The sequence below is a fragment of the Macaca fascicularis genome, chromosome X (genome assembly GCF_037993035.2).
Source record: "Macaca fascicularis isolate 582-1 chromosome X, T2T-MFA8v1.1".
Lineage (NCBI taxonomy): Eukaryota > Metazoa > Chordata > Mammalia > Primates > Cercopithecidae > Macaca > Macaca fascicularis.
This window is the reverse complement of record NC_088395.1, coordinates 95,536,946-95,560,795: the sequence shown is the minus strand read 5'-3', so window position 1 is coordinate 95,560,795 and position 23,850 is coordinate 95,536,946. Positions and strand designations below refer to the sequence as shown.

General features: G+C 35.5%; 1 long non-coding RNA gene across 2 annotated transcripts in view; it reads right to left on the bottom strand.

Annotated features, from left to right (window-relative positions):
* Positions 1-432: 432 nt before the first annotated feature.
* LOC123571070 (uncharacterized) overlaps positions 433-23,850 on the bottom strand; it is a 41,572-nt gene continuing 18,154 nt past the window's right edge. Inside the window, exons 2-5 of one of the 2 annotated variants that reach the window (XR_006695241.3) lie at positions 17,827-18,065; positions 9,933-10,034; positions 8,597-8,661; positions 433-656 (exon numbers count right to left, since the gene is read on the bottom strand). This is a non-coding gene — a long non-coding RNA (uncharacterized lncRNA). The remainder of the gene's footprint in view (positions 657-8,596; positions 8,662-9,932; positions 10,035-17,826; positions 18,066-23,850) is intronic. The other variant, XR_012429863.1, reaches the window with a different exon arrangement.

Here is a 23,850-nt window from a genome sequence, read left to right as displayed (position 1 = left end):
AATTTGATATTTTTCCCTACAAAGAGAGATTTATGAAGCTTTTCTGAACCTCTTGAAAAGAATGAATTTCAAAGGTTTGTATCTTAATGCCTGATTTTACCTGCTATACAACCGGGCTATCGTTTAAGCACGACCTAATCTAATCTAAAACAAAAATAATCAATATTCAAAAAGGTTAATTTGAATAATTTCATATGGCCCTGAATATAATAGATCATTTTGATACATTACTTTAGTTTTTTTTTTAACTTCACGTTTGAAACTGTAAAATTTAAATTACAAGTGCACAGAACTATGCAAAACATTTGACACAGCTAGAAAACTTGTCTAGGTTCAAAATTTAAACAAAACGTAGGGATACATGATGCTGAGTTGGCATTTTGAATAAATGTGGGGAATTCCTTAGTAATAATCTCTCACAACTTTGAATCGGGCAAAATTTGTTTTATTATCTTCCTCTCTTTTTGTGAATCTCACACATATATTTTTGGCTTTTTGACACTTCTTCCCTTATTAAAAATATCACCATATATGGATGTTGTATAATCTCTTGATTCTTCTGGCTTTCCATGTGAAGTAATACAATGTTACAGATCTTTCCTGTGTTCTTCTGTATTAGAATTTATCTGTGTCTCACACCATCAGGGCCTTTCTCTCTGAAAATTAGAAATAGAATGTTAACTAAATACATTAATTATTCTGTGCAATATCATATTTTAACCTAATCAAGGTACATATCATGAAGGATTTCCTTAAGAAATTAATCTAATAGACTTGCAGCCCCTAGCAGAGGCTTTGGTTGGTGGGGAAGTGGTGTGTTTTTTGGTAGAAGCAGTATGGGTATGTGGTATTCTTCAAACCTGTGGCTGATATAGTAAGGGGTTGTCAAAAAGCTTCCTTTGACGACTATACTAATGATGAACCAGACTGGTAGCACTTCTAAGTTAAGAATTCCCTAAGTTAGACAAAATTTAAGGAATAGCATGAAGGTAAAAAGTAAAGCTTAACAAAAGGCTAATTTTCAAGACTCAACTACCCTCTATTGTTATGGTTCTCAAAATTAGGTATATATGCATCATATCATTCGGACAGCTTGTTATAAAGAGCAGTTTCAGTCCACTCCTCTCTGAGATTCTGATTGGACATGCCTGGTGTCTAGACAAAGAATCTATATTATATGTTCTAATGACAAAGATGGTTACAGTATAGGTGGTCTGAGAAATGTACTCATACAAACTCTGCTGTATAATAAGTGTTCCCCATCAATAGATCCAAACAAAGATGAAATATCTGAAATGCCAGATAAAGAATTCAGAAGGTTGATAATTAAGCTACCAAGGAGCTACCAGAGAAAGGTAAAAACACCTTAAAGAAATTTAAAATAAATTACAACCTAAGGATAATTGATGTTTCTGAGGTAGAAAAGTCTAAAAGTTTACAAAATTTATATGAGAAAATAATTGAAGAAAATTTCCTGGCCTTGCTAGAGATCTAGATGTCCAAATAAAAAAAGCTCAAAGAACTTCTGGGAAAATCATTGCAAAAGAATCATCACCAAGGCACATAGTCATCATGCTATCTAAAGTCAACATGAAGGAAATAATTTTAAGAGCTGTGAGACAAAAGCATTAGATAACCTAAAAAGGAAAACATATCAGACTAACAGCAGACTTCTCAGTAGAAACCTTACAAGCCAGATGGGATTGAGGTCATATCTTTAGTTTCCTTAAACAACATAATTGTCAGCTGAGAATTTGGTATCCAGTAAAACTAAGCTTCATAAATGAGGTAGAGGTAAAGTCTTTTTCAGACAAACAAATGGTAAAGAAATTTGTCGCTACCAAATAAGCTCTACAAGAAATTCTAAAACGAGTTCTAAATGTTGAGACAAAAGCATGATATGATACAAAATACAATCTCCTTAAAGCATAAATCTCACAGGACCTATAAAACAATATCACAGTTAAAAAAATGTAACTAGGAAACAACTAACGTGATGAATAGAATGCTGCCTCATATCTCAATATTAATACTGAATGTAAATGGCCTAAATGCTCCACTTATAAGATAAGGTACAGCATGGCAGAATGGATAAAAATCTACCAAGTATCTGCTGTCTTCAAGAGACTCACCTAACACATAAGGACTCATATAAACTTCAAGTAAAGGGGTGAAAAAATATATGCCCCACAAAAGGAAACCCAAAGTGAGCAAAAGTAGCTATTCTTATATCAGAAAAAAAACGGACTTTCGGTTGGGCGCGGTGGCTCACGCCTGTAATCCCAGCACTTTGGGAGGCCGAGGTGGGCGGATCATGAGGTCAGGAGATCAAGACCATCCTGGCTAACACAGTGAAACCCCGTCTCTACTAAACATACAAAAAATTAGCCGGGCGTGGTGGCGGGCACCTGTAGTCCCAGCTGCTCAGGAGGCTGTGTCAGGAGAATGGCGTGAACCCAGGAGGCAGAGCTGAGAGTGAGCAGAGTTCGTGCCACTGCACTCCAGCCTGGGTGACAGAGCGAGACTCTGTCTCAAAAAACAAACAAACAAACAAACAAACAAACAAACAAAAAACAAAAACAAAAAAACCACTTTCAAGCAAAAACAGTAAAAAAAAAAAAATCAAGAACATTATATAAAGATAAAATAATTTGTACAGCAGACAGATATTATAATCCTAAATTTATATGTAAATAGCACTGGAGCCCCAAATTTATAAAACAATTTCTACTAGAGCTAAGAAATGAGATAGATAGCAGAACAATAATAGTGGGGGACTTTAATACTCCACTTACAATACTAGACAGATCTTCAGGAAAAAAAAAAAAAAGTCAACCAAGAAACAATGGACTTAAACTATACCCTAAAACAAATGAACTTAACAGGTCTTTACAGAACAATCTCCCACCATCTGTAGAATATGCATTCCTCTCATCAGCACATGGAACATTCTCCAAGATAGATCATATGATAGGCCACAAAACAAGTCTCAAAAATTTTAAGAAAATCAAAAACATTATTTTCCTTTTTTAAATTACACTTTAAGTTCTGGGATACATGTTCAGAATGTTCAGGTTTGTTACATACATATACACGTGCCATGGTGGTTTGCTGCACCCATCAACCTGTCATCTACATTAGGTATTTCTCCTAATGCTATCCCTCTCCTAGTCCCCCACCCCCTGACAGGCCCCAGTGTGTGATGTTCCCCTCCCTGTGTCCATGTGTTCTCTTTGTTCAACTCCCACTTATGAGTGAGAACATTAGGTGTTTGGTTTTCTATTCTTGTGTTAGTTTGCTGAGAACGATGGTTTCAAGCTTCATCCATGTCCCTGCAAGACATGAACTCATCCTTTTTTATGACTGCATAACATTCCATGGAGTATATATACCACATTTTCTTTATCCAGTTTATCATTGATGGGCATTTGTGTTGGTTCCAAGTCTTTGCTATTGTGAACAGTGCTGCCATAAACATACGTGTTCATGTGTCTTTATAGTAGAATGATTTATAATCCTTTCGGTATATACCCAGTAATGGGATTGCTGGGTCAAATGATATTTCTAGTTCTAGATCCTTCAGGAATCACCACACTGTGTTCCACAGTGGTTGAACTAATTTACACTCCCACCAACAGTGTAAAAGCGTTCCTATTTCTCCACATCCTCTCCAGCATCTGTTGTTTCCACGATATTGATTCTTTCCTTAAGTTGACAAGCAACTTTGGCAAAGTCTCAGGATACAAAATCAATGTGGAAAAATCACAAGCATTCTTATACACCAATAATAGACAGAGAGCCAAATCATGAGTGAATCCCTATTCACAATTGCTATAAAAAGAATAAATTACCTAGGAATACAACTTAAAAGGGATGTGAAGAACCTATTCAAAGAGGACTACAAACCACTGCTCAAGGAAATAAAGGAAGACACAAACAAATGGAAAAACATTCCATGCTCATGGATAGGATATAAATATTTTTAATATTTCATTATAAATTCTTTTATGAGTAACAGGAGTGTATGTATAATTTCAAAATTCATATTTTAAAACATATTTATTGTCATTGAGCATTTGTTAATTGATATTTATGCCAATAATATATTCTGTTGGATACCTTGCCTTTTTATATTGCTGAAATGTCTCTTATTTTAATGGTTACTCTTGAAGTTTTACCATGCATTCTTAACAAATTATAAACTTGACTTTCTGCCTCAATCATGCAAAATTCTTATAACACCTATAATACAAATCATCCACTTCAAAACAAACTTTAAAATAAATCACAAAATTATCATTCTTTTATTTAAAAAAATTGATTAATCTACATGTAATCTACTAGCAACCTCTTTTTTTATTTTTCACTTTTATTTTATTTATTTATTTATTTATTATTATTATTATTATACTTAAAGTTCTAGGGTACATGTGCATAACGTGCAGGTTTGTTACATATGTATACTTGTGCATATTGGTGTGTTGCACCCATCAACTCGTCAGCACCCATCAACTAGTCATTTACATCAGGTATAACTCCCAACGCAATCCCTCTCCCCTCCCCCCTCCCCATGATAGGCACCGGTGTGTGATGTCCCCCTTCCCGAGTCCAAGTGATCTCATTGTTCAGTTCCCACCTATGAGTGAGAACATGCGGTGTTTGGTTTTCTGTTCTTGTGATAGTTTGCTAAGAATGATGGTTTCCAGCTGCATCCATGTCCCTACAAAGGACACAAACTCATCCTTTTTTAATGAAGAACTTTTACTGTCATTTCCCTTCCTCAAATTACATTCTTTAAAACCTGCTTTAGTGAAAGGTTTACTGGTGGTAAGCTGTTTTAGGTCTTATCTATATGAAAGTATATTTATCATTATTGAAAGATAACTTTCAGAGTACTCAATTCTAGATTAAAAGCTATTTTTCTCCCAGCATTTGATGATATTATTTTATTTTATTTTTCCTTTGGCTTCCATTGTTGCTGCTGAGATCTCCGCCATAAATCAAACGGTAAAAAAAGGAGGTTAAAAAAAAAAAAAAAAAAAAAAAAGAGGAATGTTCAGGAGTAACTGCTGCAAAGCCTATATAAAACCTTTACATTACCCATATAAAAGGCACCCCAGAGATTTGATTTTATTCATTTTTGTTTGTTTGTTTGTTTGTTTCTGCTTATTAAAAAGACAATACTATTAAGTTCTGAAGGGGAAAACAATTCAGATTTTACTCTTTTTAGTAATACTATGTGGTATCCATTTGTTATAATTTCATATTTAAGAGTTATTCATCTTTATTAAGTGCTCTGGCAGAGGAAAAATGCAAACAAATAAATGAAAAAGCTGGCAATGTACATTTCCTGCTTAATCTTCCAATTAATTTCTAAATTAGGATGCTAACTACCTAAAAACCATCAAGCACCAGCTAGACTTTAAATTTCCTTTATTACTTTCCTGTATCTACCCTCCGATATATTCAGAGTATCACTGGATATAAACCCCAAACTGCACTATATTTCGAACAGATTTCTTTCTGAAGACCAATAGCTATGAAGTATGCAGAGCATTAAGCCACCCTAGCAGGCAGGAATACAATAAAAGCAGGTAGTTTTTATTCATCTTCTGTGTTGAGTATGTTTGTGAAAAATCAAATTATTTTTCCTCTAGGGTATCTTCATCGGGATAGTTAATCTAATTTCTTGCTGCTTTTTGCTTTTCTCCTTTCATTTTCTTTTCTGACTGCTATGCTTAGAGGATTTCAAAAAATGTTTTATGCTGCTGAATATAGGTAGATTTACTGAGGAAGTTACACTGACTAAATTCTCATCTTATTCCTGTTCTTCTCCACATCAAAGGGTTAGGCAAAGGAGAGCTTTTGCTGAAAATCCGCTTTAGTTTCTCCAAATGTTAAATTATTTACCACTTTTGTTTTGTAGAAAATATTTTGATAGAAATGAAAGCCCCAGCAATAATGTGTGATTACTTTCTAAAGCTTACATGTTGACTGGCAAGAGATACAATATGAGGATGATTCTACGAAAGTCACCTTTTGAAGAAAAAATACATGCTGTATTAAGAATCTCATTAAACATGATTTGTTCTGACATAGATCCAAGAATACTGTAGGTCATATCTCGACCTTTTACAATTTACTGGACACAGTCAAAACATCGGAGAATATAGCTAGTTTCTTCCTTCGATATCAACCTTAGAAATAATTACCTTATGTTACACTTTCTAATCCTATATGGTATAAGACATCAACAAATTTAAATGTGGCATTAATTTTTCATCTATACTCAGACTCTGTCTCTACAAAATCATTTATTTTCTCCTGAATGTGAATTATTAGCTATTTTTGCTCTACCTTGAATAAATTCCTGATCGCAAGGCTCAAAACAGGGTTTTTGAATCACTAATTATCAGGGAAATAAAAATCAAATCCCCAGTAAAATGTCACCTCACTCCAATTAGAATAGCCATTATAAAAAAGAAGAAAAAATCACCAAACACTGGCATAGATTCAGAAAAAAATGGGAACCTTTATTGTTGGTAATGTAAATTAGTACAACCATTTTTTGTTGTTGTTGTTTTTGTTTTTGTTTTTTTTGAGACAGAGTCTCACTGTGTCGCCCAGGCTGGAGTGGGCTGACTGCAATCTCTACTGCCTAGGTTCAAGCGATTCTCGTGCTTCAGTCTCCCAAGCAGCTGAGATTATAGGGGTTTGCCACCACACCTGAGCCTCCATAATTGCTGGGATTACAGGCATGAGTCATCATGCCCAGCCAGATAAGAAATTATTAATAAGCTCTGGTGTTCTATTGCCCAGTAGGTATACTATAGTTAACAATATTGCATATTTCAACATAGCCATAAGAGAAGATTTTGAATGTTCTCACCATAAATAAATAATAAATAGTAAAGGTGGTAAATATGCTAAATACACAGAGTGGTTACATGTATCAAAGCATCACACTATACCCTATAAATATGTTCAATTATGTGTCAATTAACAATAAGATAAAACAAATAAAATAGAGTTTTGTCCAGGTGCAGGGGCTCCTGTAATCCCAGCACTTTGGAAAGTCAAGGCAGGCAGATTGCTTGAGACCAGAAGTTTGAGACCAACCGGGGCAACATTGCAAGACCCGTCTTTATTTAAAAGCAAACAATGAAACAAAAACAGAGTTTTCGAGACTCAGTTTTTGCTTGTTTTCTGTTTTCTCTTTTGTTCTTATGGATATAGCATCATTGACTTGGTAGGCGACAATGAAAAGAAGGGCAAAAAAGACATGACGAAGTCAGGTTTCTAAGTGTAGGCCTACTATCAAGTATAGGAAGTTACCTGGTTAATAATTTTCTAGATGCCAATGTCTTCTTTTGTAAACAAATTGTTGAGCTACTGTGTTTCTAAGAATTCCTAAATGTGCACAACTATCATTAACTGATATCTAAAAGTATAAATGTAAAGCAATAATAGTTTATACTGAAATTAACATAAGAAAAGATGGATAACAATTACTGCTAAAAATGTACGTAGAAAATAATATGTTAGAGAGAGCCTAAGGAAGAAAACATAGCTTTTGGAAGCATGATTGGATAAGGCTTAACAGCATAAACTATGGTCTCAAACACATTTGAATTTGTATCTGGTAAATGATAGTAACATTAGGGCAATAAAATTAAAGTAAGATATCAAAATTAATGTAATTTTTTTGTTGTTGTTGTTCTCTAAGTGAGATAGAAAACCACTGGAGAATCTTGAGCATAGAAATCATATGATTTGACCTATATTTTTAGAAGACCATTCTGGCTGAAGTGTCAAGAATAGACTTGGAGAGGGGGGCAAAAGCAGAAATAGACCATTTGGAAGATCAAATTATTTGGGAGATCACCCAATTGGGGTGTGAATAAGAAAAATCTAGAATAATGATAGGATTTTAGCCTGAGCAATTGGGTAGTTGGTGATACAGTGTTAGTGATACACAGAAGAATGAAGAAGAAATAATTTTGGAGAGAAACAGCATAAGTTCTGTTTATATATATTAATTTGACATGCAGATTATACATTCAACTAGAGATGTCGACGAAGTAGTTGGATATATGAGTCTGAAGGTAAAGAGAGAAGTCTGTGCTAGAGATATAAATTTAGGAGTCAACAGTATGCAGAATATATTTACATCCATGAGACTGCTTAGGATCACAAAGGGACTTGGTAGTGACAAAATAGAAAGGGTCCTAAGACTAAGGGTCTTAAGACTATATCTCAAGAACAGCTGATGGTATCAGTGCCCTGCCCATATCCCCTTGACATTCATAATTTTTGTGTATACCAGCCCACTTTCCAATGGTCAGCAACTATGCATCTTTACTTTGTCTCCTTTTAAAGATTACCTCTGGACACTAAAGTCTAATCTGTCCTAACACAGAAAACTAAAAATTCACTCAGGAGCACCTTCCAATCCATGAAAAGAGTTGTGAAATACCTTTTTTCATTCACCCCTTATGTGGGACAACAACATGGTGTATGTTCTACACTAACTCTCATAATGACTATTGGGAAAAGCTTCCTCTAAGATACAATAAAAGCTTGTTTGACAACTCACCCTACATTAGTTGTTTTCTTTCCATGCTTTATTTCTCTGTGTGCTTATTGGCATTTAAACAGGATCTGCTCCAGGAAGAAAAACAAAAAACAAATAATCCTGAAATATTGCAATATTTAGATGTTGTATAGATAACAAGAGCCATCAATGTGGCTGAAAAAAAAAGTGGTTGTGAGATAGGAGAAGAACACTTTATCATCTGTATTAGATGCTACTGATAGGTCAAGTAAGATAGACTGAAAGTGGCTATTGTATTTAACATTATAGAAGTCATTGATAGTCCTGAAAAGAGAGCAAAATTTTGATTCAAATGAGTCTAAGAAAATAAGGAGTGCATTTGTAGAGAGCAATATATCAACTATTTGTTCAAGGAGTGTTGCATGAACAAGGTAGATTAAAAAACAAAACAAAACAAACAAACAAACAAAAAAACCAGTTAGTAGCTACAGAAATACATGAGTAAAAAGGCTTTATTTCATTTTATTTTTCAGTAGATCCCCCTTATCTGTGGTTTTGCTTTCCATGGCTTCTGTTACCTATATTCAACTATGGTCCAAAAACACTAACTGGAAAAATTCAGAAAGAAAAAAATTATAATTTTTAAATTGCATACTTTTCTAAGTAGCATGATGAAGGCTTGTGCCATCCTGCTCCATCCTGCCCAGAATGTGAATTACCACTGTGTCCAGTTACTCCATGCTGTCTATGGTACCCATCCATTAGTCATTTAGTAGTCATCTCCATTATCAGATTGATTGTCTGGTATTTCAGTACTTGTGTTCAAGTAACTCTTATTTTACTTTATAATGGCCTTGAAGTGCAAGAGCAGTGATATTCACATAGTTAAAATTGCTCTATTTTATTATTAGTTATTAACATTAATCTCTTACTGTGCCTAATTTATAAAATTAAACTTTATCATAGGTATGTATTATGTATCAAAAAACATATACTATACATAAGAATCAATATTGTTGATGGTTTCAGGCATTTACTGGGAATTGTGGAATGTATCCCTACATAAAATGGGGAGAGACTACTGTATTTTTTAAGATTATAGGATTAACAGGATATTTGCATGCTAATGAGAATAATCTAGTAGAGAAAAGTTTTGATAATTAAGAAAAGTGGGAATATTGATAGAGTGATATGCTTGAGTAGTTTACATTACATGGGCTAGAGTGCACAAGTGGAGTAGCTGGTCTTCGAAAGGAGAACAGAATAGTTGAACATAGTAATGTAAGGAAAGGTAGAGTATATTAGAATACATGCAGGTAGATGTGGTGAGACATGAAGGAATGTCTGAAAATTACCTCAAGAATGCAATATGGGATACCTGGGCAACGATGAAGCTGGTTCTGGTGATCAACTTCATCTCCCAGCAGGATGGGCTGCATTTGAAATCAGTTCATAGGTGACTGAAGTTTTCTTTCCCATTCTGTAACTCAAACAGAAAGGGCTATACCTTTGCAAAGACGTAGATACCAGGCAGTTCCCTTTCCAAGATACCTCTTTCAAACTGTTGTCACCTAAGCCTAGACATCTGGACACTCCAGTAGTCTGAATATACTTTCATTAGATAAGGTGTCTTGCATGTTTGGTGCCACTTAACAAATTACCACTGACTTAGTAGGTTAAAAGTACAGCATATATATTATCTCATACTTTTTTTTGTAGGTTGAAAGTCTGGGTGGGCTCAGATAGATTATTTCCTTAGGATTTTACAAGGTGAACATAAAGATGTCAGTAGAACTAGGTTCTTATTTGGAGGCTCTAGGAGAGAATTCACTTCTAAGCTCATTGAGGTTAACATAATTCACTTTCTTTCAGCTGAGGTCCTTGTTTCCTTGCTGGCCATCACCTGGAAGCTATATTTAGCTCTCAGATCCTTTCTGTGTAACCTTCTCCATCCTTAGTGCTAGCAATGGAATATCTCCCTTGAGTCAAATCTTTCTCAGGTTTCACCAATCTTTCTGACATGCTCGTCCCTTGCTCTTTTGAAATTGGCCAGAAAGTCCTCTGCTTTTAAAGGAGGCATCTGATTAGGTTAAGCCCACTCAGACCTTTCTTGAGGTTAAATTATTAGTAAATTTAATTACATCTTCAAAAACCTTTTTTCCACATCATATAAGAGAATCACAAGACTGACATCAGGGGACCTAGATAATTCTGGCTACTACAATATGGATTCTGGTTTCCATGATATAGTTCTCTCCCACATGCAAAATACATTTGCTCCATAGTAAGTGTCTCAACCTTTTTTTCCCAATATGAGCTCCAGTTCAAAATTTCATCATCTGCATCTAAATGTCAGTATCTCATTAGCTCAAGTTGAAAATTTTCATCTAGATTATCTTAACTCAAAGTTCAAAATCTCATGTAATTCAGGTGCTCAGGTGGAAATAAGGCTCCTGGACATGAAAATCATCTCCATATGAGGACCAACAAAAGAAATGAGACAAGTTGTTTTTCCTCACTACTCCCAACGTACAATGGTGGGACAAGCGTAGGAAAAGAGCTTTAGACATTGATTCAAAAAGGGGGGGATAAAAAGGTAAAAAGGAGTCTTGTATCTAAGCAGGTGGAAATCCAACCAGGCTGTAGCGGGAAGTCAGGGACCCTGAACCTCGGAGGGACCAGCTGGAGTCATGGCAGAGGAACATAAATTGTGAAGATTTCATGGACATTTATTTATCAGTTCCCAAAATTAATACTTTTATAATTTCTTACGCCTGTCTTTACTGCAATCTCTGAACATAAATTGTGAAGATTTCATGGACATTTATCAGTTCCCAAATAATACTCTTCTAATTTCTTTTGCCTGTCTTTACTGTAATCTCTTAATCCTGTTATCTTCGTAAGCTTAGAATATATGTCACCTCAGGACCACTATTGTACAAGTTGACTGCAGAACATGTGTGTTTCAACAATATGAAACTGCAGAGCAAGAGTGGGCAGGGTCATTACACTGGAATAAAAATCTACTGCGTGTCTTATAGATTACTTAAACCTCACTATGCCTCTCCATGAGATGATGAAAGGACTGTGAATGTCATATGCTTCTCTTGATACTCTTCTTGTTGACCACCATTTTGTAACTTTTATCAATAAAGCCTATTTCTTAATTTGTTTTGTATCATATTATTAAATTAATTATTAGTCCCTTTGGTGGCAACTGTGAAGAGCTGCATATCAGCTTGGTAGATGTGGTGGAAGGGTCTGGATATTCTCACCTGATTTATTCCAATTTCTTACTGAAATTAGAGGTAAGAGAATTAACTGAATGGCAATGTAGTGAGATTTTGAAGATTTGAGGTGAAAATAAAGTTTGAAATAGTCTATAGTAAGCAGAAGAGAGTATGGGCCTGGAAAATATAATCATATTGCTGGGCAGTGTGAAAAGCACACTGATATTGTTTGGCTCTGTGTCCCCACCCAAATCTCATCTTGAGTTTTAATCTCCATGTGTTAGAGGAGGGGCTTGGTGGGAGTTAATTGAATGGGGCGGGGTGGAATTCTCCCTTGCTGTTCTCGTGATAGTGAGTGCATTCTCATGAGATTTGATGGTTTAAAACTGTTTAGTGCTTCCCTCTTCTTTCACTCTCTTCCTCTCTCTTCTCTGTCTCTCTCTCCCTCTCTCTCTCACCACCAAATGAAGAAGGTTGTTGCTTCCTCATCAAATTCTGCCATGACTGTAAGTTTTCTGAGGCCCCCTAGCCATGCTTTCTGTTAAGACTATGGAACTGTGAGTCAGTCAATCCACTTTTCTTCATGAATTATCCAGTCTCAGGTAATTATTTATATCAGTGTGAAAACGAACTAATACAGAGAATTGGTACCAGGAGAGTGAGGCACTGCTCTAAAGATTCCTGAAAATGTGGAAGCAACTTTGGAACTGGGTAATGAACAGAGGTTGGAAGAGTTTGGAGGGCTCAAAAGAAGACAGGAAGATGTGGGAAAGTTTGGAACTTCCTAGAGACTTATTGAACGGTTTTGACCAAAATGCTGACAGTTATATGGACAATAAAGTCCAGACTGCGGTGGTCTCAGATGGAGATGAGGAACTTATTGGGAACTGGAGCAAAGATCTCACTTGTTATGCTTTAACAATGACACTGGCATAATTTTGCCCCTGCTATAGAGATCTCTGAAACTTTAAACTTGAAAGAGGTAATTTAGGATATCTGCTGGAAGAAATTTCTAAACAGCAAAGCATTCAAAAAATAGCACGGCTGCTCCTAATAGTGTACAGTCACAGGTGTTCACAAAGAGATGGTCTGAAATTAGAACTTATGTTCAAAAGGGAAGCAGAGCATAAAAGTTTGGGGAATTTACAGCCTAACCTTGTAGTAGAAAAGAAAAACCCATTTCCTGGGGGAGAAATTCAAGCTGGCTGCAAAACTTTGTATGATTAAAGAGAAGCAGAATGTTAATAGCCAAGACAGTGGGGAAAAAATGTCTCCAGGGCATATCAGAAACCTTCACAGTAGCCCATTCCATCACAGGCCCAGAGGCCTAGGAGGAAAAGAATGTTTCATGGGCCAGGGTCAGGGCCCAATTGCTCTGTGCAGCCTCAGGATATGTCACCCTGCATTCCAGCCACTCTAACTCCATCTGTGGCTAAAAGGGGCAATTTTACAGCTCATACCATTGCTTCAGAGGGTGAAAGCCTCACACCTTAGTAGCTTCCACGTGGTGTTGGGCCTGCATGTGCACAGAAGGCAAGAGTTAAGGTTTGGTAGTCTCCACTTAGATTTCAGAGGACATATGGAAATGCCTGGATGTCCAGGCAGAAGTTGGCTACAGGGAAAAGCCCTCATGAAGAACCTGTCTTAGCACAGTGTAAAGGTGAAAAGTGGGGTTGGAGTCCCACACATAGTCGTCACTGAGGCACTGCCTAGTTGAGCTGTGAGAAGATGGCCACTGTCTTCGAGACCTCAAAATGGTAGGTCCCCTGACAGCTTGTACTGTGCACCTCAAAAAGCTGCAGGTACTCAATGCCATCCCATGAAAGCAGCCATGGGGCTGTACCATGCAGAACCACAGGGGTGGAGCTTCCCAAGGGCTTGGGTGCCCACCCCTTATATCAGTGTGCTCTGGATGTGAAACATGGAGTCAAAGAAGACGATTTTGGAGCTTTAATATTTGATGGCTGCCCTGCTGAGTTTTACATTTGCGTGGTGACTGTAGACCCTGGTTTTGGCCAATTTCTCTCTTTGGAAATGGGAGCAATTACCCATTGCCTGTACCCCTATTGTATCTTGGAAATAACCAACTTGTTTGTGATTTTACATGCTCATAGGCAGAAGGGACTTGCCTTATCTCAGATGAGATTTTGGACTTGGACTTTTGAGTTAATGCTGGAATGCGTTAAGACTTTGAGGGACTATTGGGAAGGCATAATTGGTTTTGAAATGTGAAAAGGACATGAGATTTGGGAGAGTCTAGGAGTGGTATGACATGGTTTGGCTCTGTGTCCCCACCCAAATCTGATCTCAAATTGTAATCCCCAGGTGTCAGAGGTGGGGTCTGGGGGGAGGTAATGGAATCTATGGGGGCAGACTTCCCCCTTGCTGTTTTTGTGATAGTGAGTGATTTCTAATGGAATCTGATGGTTTAAAACTGTGTTGTGATTCCCCCTTTGCTCTCTCTCTCTCTCTCTTCTGCCACCACGTAAGATGTGTTTGCTTCCCCTTCACTGTCTGCCATGACGGCAAGTTTCCTGAGGCCCCCTAGCAATGCTTCCTGATAAGCCTGTAAAGCTGTACATCCATTAAACCTCTTTTCTTCATAAATTACCCAGTCTCAGGTAGTCATTTATAGCAGTGTAAAAACAAAGTAATACACACACTCATTGTCAGTGATCATGTATTTAAAGTGAATCCGGTCAGTTCAACGTGTCTCACCTCACACTATACCAGGCAAGGAGAAAAGATGGTATTCATGCCATTAATCCCCTAATAGATACAAATATAAAACCATTCAATGGCTTCCCATGGTTTTTATAATGATGGCAAAATTCTGTAATGTAATCCACAAAAGCTCTCATGTTCTAGTCCTTTCCTACGACTCTAGCCTCATGTCATATCACACTTATTTTTGCTTTCTTATGTTACCATCACATGAAGATTATTTCTTGTCTTTAAACCTGTTGTACTGCATCCCTCCTCAGAAATATCTACTTTTTATCCCTGGAATGTGAATACCTCTATTTTTTGCCTAATAGATGCATAGCCATCTTTCAAAGTGTAGCTAAAATAGAACTTGCTCCCCAAAGCATTTGTTGGCCCTCCCCAGGATAAATACAAGTTTCCTGTGCTTTATTTTTACGTATATTGTCTTAAAATGCAAGCTGCATGTAGTCAGGGATACTGACTCATGCCTATACAAAGTATTTCCCAAATGTTTTTTGAATGAATCCTTTTTCTCAGTTCTACCTTATCTATAATCTGTTACTAGTAAGAATAACTAATTCTTGTGACAAGTTTTTAAATCCTAACCACAGAGTTTTAAATAGAAAAAAAATTAAAAAGGAGAGTTTGTATTTAGAACAGAACTGTCTACAATCTGGAGTGAGAGGGATGTGGGTTGTGAGTAAAGGAAAATATATTCTATATTTAGGGGGCTAAAATATAAAATTAGCTAAAATAACAAAGTTATTTTTAATCAAATTAGAAACATAAGAAGGTTTATTTTGGGTTTTGAAAGGCATCATGAATTATAAAATGTTATCTGTAAAATCAGAAAATGTCATATCCGATGATGTTAAATCTAGGAAGAAATACAAATATCAATCACTGTGGCATATATTCATACTCTTTCAGCTTTATAGAAAATAGAAGTTGAATTTGATTATCTCAGAATTTGCATGATTTACTGACCTTATATGACCTGTGTGAAACAAAGTTTAAAAAAGTATATACCCTACTATCATATTAGGTTAACTAGATTTTTAAAGTTCTGTCTCTTGGTTTCTACCAAATTTCATTCACATTCATTACTCTATTTGTTTAATATTATATTTAGACGAATATATGCTACTAAGACAGAATTTTAAGTTTCTAAGATACATACATAACCTCTGAATGAGCATACATTTCTTTGTGCAATAGTAACTGATAAAGTAAGAAGGAGCGTAGGATATGTAAGACTTCACAGTCTGTCTTAAAGATCAAAGTACCTAAAACACAATCCTTATTTGTATTTTTAACAGTAAAATTCCTTCAAATGGGTACAAAATTAATTATCCATCATTTCACTATTAGTTGAAGAGTCGAGAGGTTGGAAATGGAATATCTGCTCATAGAAATGAATTTGAAAGAAAGGATGATGTTTATTGGGATAATAAGGACCGGAGAGCTCATGGGTGAATTCTGTCACTATTTTCTCTATCTGTCACTTCCATTAAAATGTGAGCTGCATAAGTATCTTCCTACATATGGCGATTCCTGGTTTATAGTAAGTTCCAAATATTTCTGGTACTGGCCTTTCTTGTTTCCATAAAATCAGAAGCATATATTCTTATACTTTCTCACCACTTTTGTCCCTTCTTGATCAAAATTCTGATACCATTCCTTTCCTTGGCTAACAGAAAATTGTCTTTTATATAATATCTGGGGATCGTTATTGGGCTTTTTAACATTGCAATTATACAAACAGATTATGCTCTTGCTTTGATAAGTCTAAAATGTGTTTTATAGTAATTGTCTCAATAATCTTACATAATTCTGAATAAATGCTTCATTTGCATTAGTTTTCACAATTTTTGAAGTACTTTTACATAATATCTAAGCCTCACAAGAGCCCTTTGAAATAGAAAGAGAGCGTATTTTATCTGCATCTTCCATTTACAGGTGAGTTAACTAAAATTCAGAAAAATTAAGCAATTTAACCCAGCAGCTCCTCATTTCCTTTGCTTGCCTCAGTAAGTAGAAAAGGTGAAACTTAATCTCATATTTTATTCTCCTAGCTCAGTGTCCTGTCTACTTTCCTCCTCTGTACTCCTCTACAATAAGTGATATTTTCCCAGAACACATACATATACATATACACACACACACACACGTACATACACACATATATACACATATACATATACACATGTATGTATATATATAGAGAGATAGATAGATATAAAATTCTTTTGAGACAGAGCCTTACATTGTTATTCAGGCTGGAGTGCAGTGGTACAGTCATAGCTCACTGCAGCCTCTACCTCCTGGGGTCAACTGACCCTCTTGTCTCAGCCTCCTGATTACTTAGAACTATAGGCATGCACCACCATGTCTAACTTATTTTATTTTATTTTTATTTATTTATTTATTTATTTATTTTGAGATGTAGTCTCACACTGTTGCCTGGGCTGGAGTGCAGTGGCATGATCTTGGCTCACTGCAACCTCCGCCTCCCAGGTTCAAGCGATTCTCCTGCCTCAGCCTCCCAAGTAGCTAGGATTACAGGCACCCACCACCAGGCCTGGCTAATTTTTTTTTGTATTTTTAGTAGAGAGGGGGTTTCACTATGTTGGCCAGGCGGGTCTCGAACTCCTGACCTCGTGATCCGCCCACCTCAGCTTCCCAAAGAATTGGGATTACAGGCGTGAGCGACTGCATCCGGACATTTTATCTTCTTGTAGAGACAACATCTCGCTATATTTTTCAAACTGGTCTGGAACTCCTGGCACAAGCAATCCTCCCACCTTGGTCTCCCACAGCACTGAGATTGCAAGCATGAGCCACCATGCCTGGCTGTCAGAATAATTTTTAAATGAAAAGAAAACAATTGAAAATTAGATTATATTGCAACTTCAAAATTTTAACAAATCCAAACACTTTTTACATTGCCTCTAACTTTGGTTTCATACCAATGTCCTCTTCATTTAACTTCTACTTGCTGGATATTTACTAAACTATACTTCAGGCATTATTTTTAAACACGGATGATGTAGTTGTAAATGAGATCATTATGACCTTTACCTTCATGAAATTTACAGTCTAGTAAAAACTTAAGGAGTTCTATAGGCATTTAAAATAAACTGAGGTAAGAGTGCAATGAGAGAGAAAGAATAGATGTTATATGAGTGCATATAACCTACATATGGTGGCTCAATAATAGCTTATCAGATAAAGTGCTTTAAAACTGAGACCAAATTCTACATAGGACAGCATTTTTGAAAGCATGTGAAGTCATTCCACATACTCTAGAAGCATATGCACTCAGATTGTACTTACCAATACCTTATAGTGCTTGTCATTGTAATCCATAGCATGATATTGGTGATGATATTTTGGGTGTGCAGAGAAGCCTGGCAGTCAATTAATTTCTATTAATGCTGCAATGAGCTGTTCGCTGGAGTCAATTCCTTGCTTTTGTTAGCTCAGCTGAAAAATATTTCTCTGACTTAGGTTCCTAGAAATTATTAACTTGAAAAATAACCCCAGTTGCTAGGTGTTTCATCTTCATTATTTACCTAAAGAATAGTATAGTATAAAAGTGACAGTTATATGGCTGTGACTATCACATCATTTCAAGAAAAAAGTATACCTTAGAATTATAGAAAAAGAGTAACGACATAAAGATAACAAATATATATGTGTATATTATGTATGCACATATATAGTGCCTAATTTATGCCATTTACTTTACATATATTACCTAATGAAATTTAACTCTATAATTCTAGGAGTCAGACAGTATTATCCCCATTTTATAGAGAAGAAGAAACTGATAATAAAAGACATTAATCATTGGTCGAATGTGATTGGTGATAAGGAATAGAATCAGAATTAAAACCTGGATTTGTCAAAAGTTCACATTTTTCCACCACAGCACAGAGAGCTGGATGTATATATTAGAAATCAACATGTCAACAACTATATTTTATTGATCTGGAAACTGAGGTACAAATTAAGTAATTTACCCAAAGGCACAAGTCATGGGGTATGAAATAAATGAGAACATGGGTCTATCGACTTCATGTCATGGGTCTTTCCACTAAAGGTACAGGTTTTTTTTGTTTTTGTTTTGTTTGTTTTGTTTTGTTTCCACTATAGATCACCTTTCAGATCTGAAGTAAAACTCAGAATAAAGCAATATTACCATGAGTCTCTAAACACATGCATCTAGACCTTATGATTTTCCTGTGTTGAATAATATTTGCCTTTTATATTCCTATTAAAAGTACATTGGGGCTTAAATAAGCATTCATGTTTGAAGTTCCAATGGGGGCTAATATTTGATTCCTGTTGAAATAAGTGCCCTGGAAAATATGTAGAAGATAATCTCTGTTCACCAGGACCATTAAATATAGAAACTTTGGCACTTTTTTCTTCCATTCTCTGTAGAACAAGAACAGGTCATTACTTTACTGACATGCATAAAATACATCACATTTTCTGTTCTACTGATGTTGTAAATTCAATGCCAATTCTCCAGCCACATTGGTTATGAGCATAAAGCATATCACGTAACCTCAAATTTCTAACGGTGAAAAGTTTAAACATGAATGGATATTGCTGAGTAATGCTGCTTTCTTTGATATTATAGCTGAGTATCTGTCTCCCTCCCCCGCAGATGATTTCTTCAGCATGTTAGAGCAGCGAGGAATGGTTTTAGTCTCATACTAAGGTAAAGTGAAGACATCGGTCACATAATATACATATTCCATTTTTTCAAATTTCTGAATCTTGAGTAACTTTTCCCTTGTAACTAGTTTATAATTTCTAAAAGAAGTTATTGTCCAAAGCTGTAAGAACTTAAGAATTCTCTGATAAGCATGTGAATGAATGGAGGGAGACTGAAAAAACAAATTAAAACGGTGAGGTATGATAGGGGAGCAGCTGCATAAGAAAATCAAAATAGGAACAATAAAGTTTATTACAGTTATAATACAGGTTATTTTGACTTTGAGGAAGCATCATACGGTGTACTTCTCAGTCTATTTCCAAAACATTCTATTATTATTTTGTCTGTTTTATAGGTCTCTGCAATCTCTAGCACTAGGGGGTTTCTGGATTTGGATCACATTAACAGTGAACAAATTGATGTAAAAATAACTTTAAAAATGTTAAAGCAGAAGACCACAGTGATCTTAGAATACTGAGACAAATGCTCTCATTACTATAAATGTTTGGATGATAAATTATTGTAATAAATGCAACTTTAGGTGGTTTGAAGGGGTAGTCTGAATGAAAATGAAGTGTCAAGAACACACCCACCTTGATACAGGTGGCAAGGAGGTCCTATAATTGTAGCCTGCCAATGAAACCTATAACATCCAACAGAACACTGTGCTAGAGGACCAAGGACAAAAATCCTAAATTCCTTAGTAATCTGCTTCAGTTACATAGTTTGTGCTTTTTCCCTGGCTCCTCACTATCCCAGTGTGTGCTCAAAGGTCCAGCCAAAATTCTTTATTATCCAGGCAGCCAGGAAGAATTGTCTTGGTCTCACATCGTCTCTGCCAGACACAGACAAAAAGGGGTCAGGGCCTCCCTCAATCTGTGGCTTTGACCTCCACCATACAAGGCAGCTGGTGCCTCCTGGGCCCTACGGAGCTCTCATGCATGACACTTGGAAATGCTGAACAGGAGAATGAAGTGTAGTAATAAAAGCTAAAACTGAGGGACTATATTGGCTTAAAGTGGACAAAGAAGAAACATTTAAAATCACTCTAAGCTAGTCACTTAGTATGGTTTTAGTGACGCAACAGAAATAGTAAAAGGGAGTGTGGACCTCAGCTGGTCCTATTGCCTTTTTCCTCACTATTCCCACCAGCTAGTCATTATTTGCCTGCAAGTCTGGCAATCGTTTGGCTTATGTGAGAAACAAGTGGGATACCACTCCCATGTTCTCAGGCTACCTTATGTCCTTTCTGAGCTAAGGCTGGAAATAACTAACTTCCATTGCAGTGTCTTTTTTTCTTCCTGAACTCTTAGCTCACTTCTTTTGAATGCCTTATCTTGTTCTGATAGGCTACAAACAGGATTTTATGTATTTATTTTGTTTCTAGATAATAACGCAATGTGACATCACTTACATACTTATTTTGCTTTTATACTCTTATTTCTAATATGTCTATATAATATATATTATATATAATATATATTAGTGGCATGTGAAAGTCTTTATTGCATAATCTAAACCCAAGTAATTATTCACATTAATAGTTTGGTGTATACTGTTGCAGATCCATCCCATGTTTATAGACACATAAACATAAATGCAAATTGGATAAATTAAAAAGAATATAAGAAAGAAGTTAGCAGGTGGACTGGGTATAACTATACTACTGTAAACAGAAAGAATGCTGATATACTTATAGAACAATATTACCCCACCAATATTGTACGTTATCATTATACAACCTCTCTATAAGTGAGAATATTTTTGCCCTTATATTAACCTTCAGTCCTTCTCTCTCTTTCAATGCCCATGATACATCTGTATTTTTAATTGTTGGGGTTTGATAACAACTACCTTCTGTTCTGTAATCATAAACAATTATGTCTCTTTTTAAATTATTTTAATAGCTAACATTATACTGAACAGCGAAAAGTTGAAAGCATTCCCCCTGAGAACTCGAACAAGACTAGGATGCCCACTTTCACCATTTCTATTCAACATAGTACTGGAAGTCCTAACCAGCGCAATCAGACAAGAGAAAATAAATATAGAGCATCCAAATTGGTAAAAAGGAAGTTAAACTGTCACTGTTCACTGAAGATATGATCGTATACCTAGCAAGTTCTAAAGACTCATCCAAAAAGCTCCTAGAACTGAAAAATAAATTCAGAAGAAGCTCAGAATGCAGAATCAATGTACACAAATCAATAGCGCTGCTATATACCAAAAATGATCAAGCTAAGAATCAAATTAAGAAATGAATTGCTTTTACAACAGCTGCAAAAAAAGAAAAAAAAAAAAAAAACCCTAAAGTACTTAAGGATACACTTAACCAAGGAGGTGAAAGGTCTCTATAAGGAAAACTACAAAACATCGCTTAAAAAAGTCACTGATGACACAGGAAACACATCCGATGCTCATGGATGGGTAGAAATGATATTGTGAAAATGACCAGAATGCCAAAAGCAATCTACAAATTCAATGCAATTCCCATAAAAATACAACCATCCTTCACAGCACTGAAAAAAAAAAAAATCTTAAAATCCATACGGAACCAAAAAAGAGCCCACATAGCCAAAGCAAGACTAATCAAAAAGAGCAAATCTGGAGGCATCACATCATCTGATTTCAAATTACTACAACACTATAGTTATCAAAACAGCATGATATTGGTACAAAAATAGGCAAGTAGATGAATAGAACAGAATAGAAAACCCAGAAATAAAGTCAAATACTTACAGCCAACTGCTCTTTGACAAAGCGAACAAAATATAAAGAGGAGAAAGGACACCTCATATTCAACAAATGGGTGCTGGGATAATTGGCAAGCCACATGTAGAAGAATGAACTGGATCCTCCACTCTCACATTATACAAAAATCAACTCAAGATAGATTAAAGACTCATATATAAGACCTGAAACCATAAAAATTCTAGAAGATAACATCTGAAAAACTTCTAGACATTAGCTTAGGCAAAGATATCATGACCAAGAACAGAAAGGCAAATCCAACAAAAACAAAAATAAACAGATGTGACCCAATTAAACTAAGAGCTTCCACACAGCAAAATAATAATAATATTATAATTATATTATATAATTATAACATAATAATTATTATATAAAATTATAATATATTATTATATAATAATAATTATTATTATAATCAGCAGAGTAAAAAGACAGCCCACAGAGTGGGAGAAAATATTCACAAACTATGCATCTGAAAAAGGATTAGTATCCAGAATCTACAAAGAACTCAAACAAATCTGCAAGTAAAAAACAAATAATCCCATCAAAAAGTGGGCTAAGGACATGAATAGACAATTCTCAAAAGGAGATATACAAATGGCCAACAAATACATGAAAAAAACACTCAACTTTACTAATTATTGGGGAAATGTAAATTAAAACCACAATGAGATAGCACCTTACTCCTGCAAGAATTGTCATAATTAAAAAATTCAAAAACAGTGGTGTGGATGTAGTGAAAAGGGAACACTTTCATATTGCTCGTGGGAATGTAAACTAGCACAGTCACTATAGAAAACAGTATGGACATTCTTTAAAGAACTAAAAGTAGAACTACCATCTGATCCATCAATTCCACTACTGCAGATCTACCCAGAAAAAAAGGAGTCATTAAATGAAAAAGACACTTACACACACATGCTTACTGCAGCACAATTCACAATTGCAAAAATATGGAACCAGCCTAAATGATCATAAACCAATGAGTGGATAAAGAAAATGTGATACATATATATACAATGGAATAATACTCAGCCATTCAAAGAAATGAAATAATGGTATTCACAACAACCTGGATGGAGTTGGAGACCATTATGCTAAGTGAAGTAACTCCAGAATGGAAAACCAAACATTGTATGGTCTCACTTATAAGTGGAAGCTAAGCTATGATGACACAAAGGTGTAAGAATGATATAATGGACTTTGGGGATGCAGGGGGAAGAGTGGGAGGAGTGTGAGGGATAAAAGACACCGCATTGGGTACAGTGTACAGTACTTGTGTTACAGGTGCACCAAAGTCTCAGAAATCACCACTGAAGGACTTATTCATGTAACCAAAAGCCACCTGTTCCCCCAACACTATTGAAATTAAATTAAATTTTAAAAATAAAAATTAAAAAAAAACAAATCAATATGTAAATAAATGCAGAGACTAATATGACCATACAATTATTGCAGGCTCTTAATTAGTATTTATTTTTCTGGAAATTTTGCAATGGCTGTTTTGTTCAAAGAACATTTCAGGTGAGAAAAGGATTAATAGCTTACTTCCACATGTATTTATTTTTACTTATTTGTTTCACTTTTACTATTTATTTGTAGTTATTGTGTTTTGTGGTAAGATGTTTTAATTCTACTTTTTCCCACTTTCTGAGGTATTTGTAACACAATAGCCAATTATTATATATTTTTGATAGAGGCATGAAGAGAGGTTGTTGTATTGTATGCTTATAAGATGTAGCATTCTAAACATATGTATTAGAACAAATTATATTAATATACAATCAAAACCTCTACCAACGTAATTATTAATTGTCTGCTGGATCAGGTGAGAACTGAGAGTGACTGTGAAAGTTTCATACTCCTTTAATTGTGTTTAT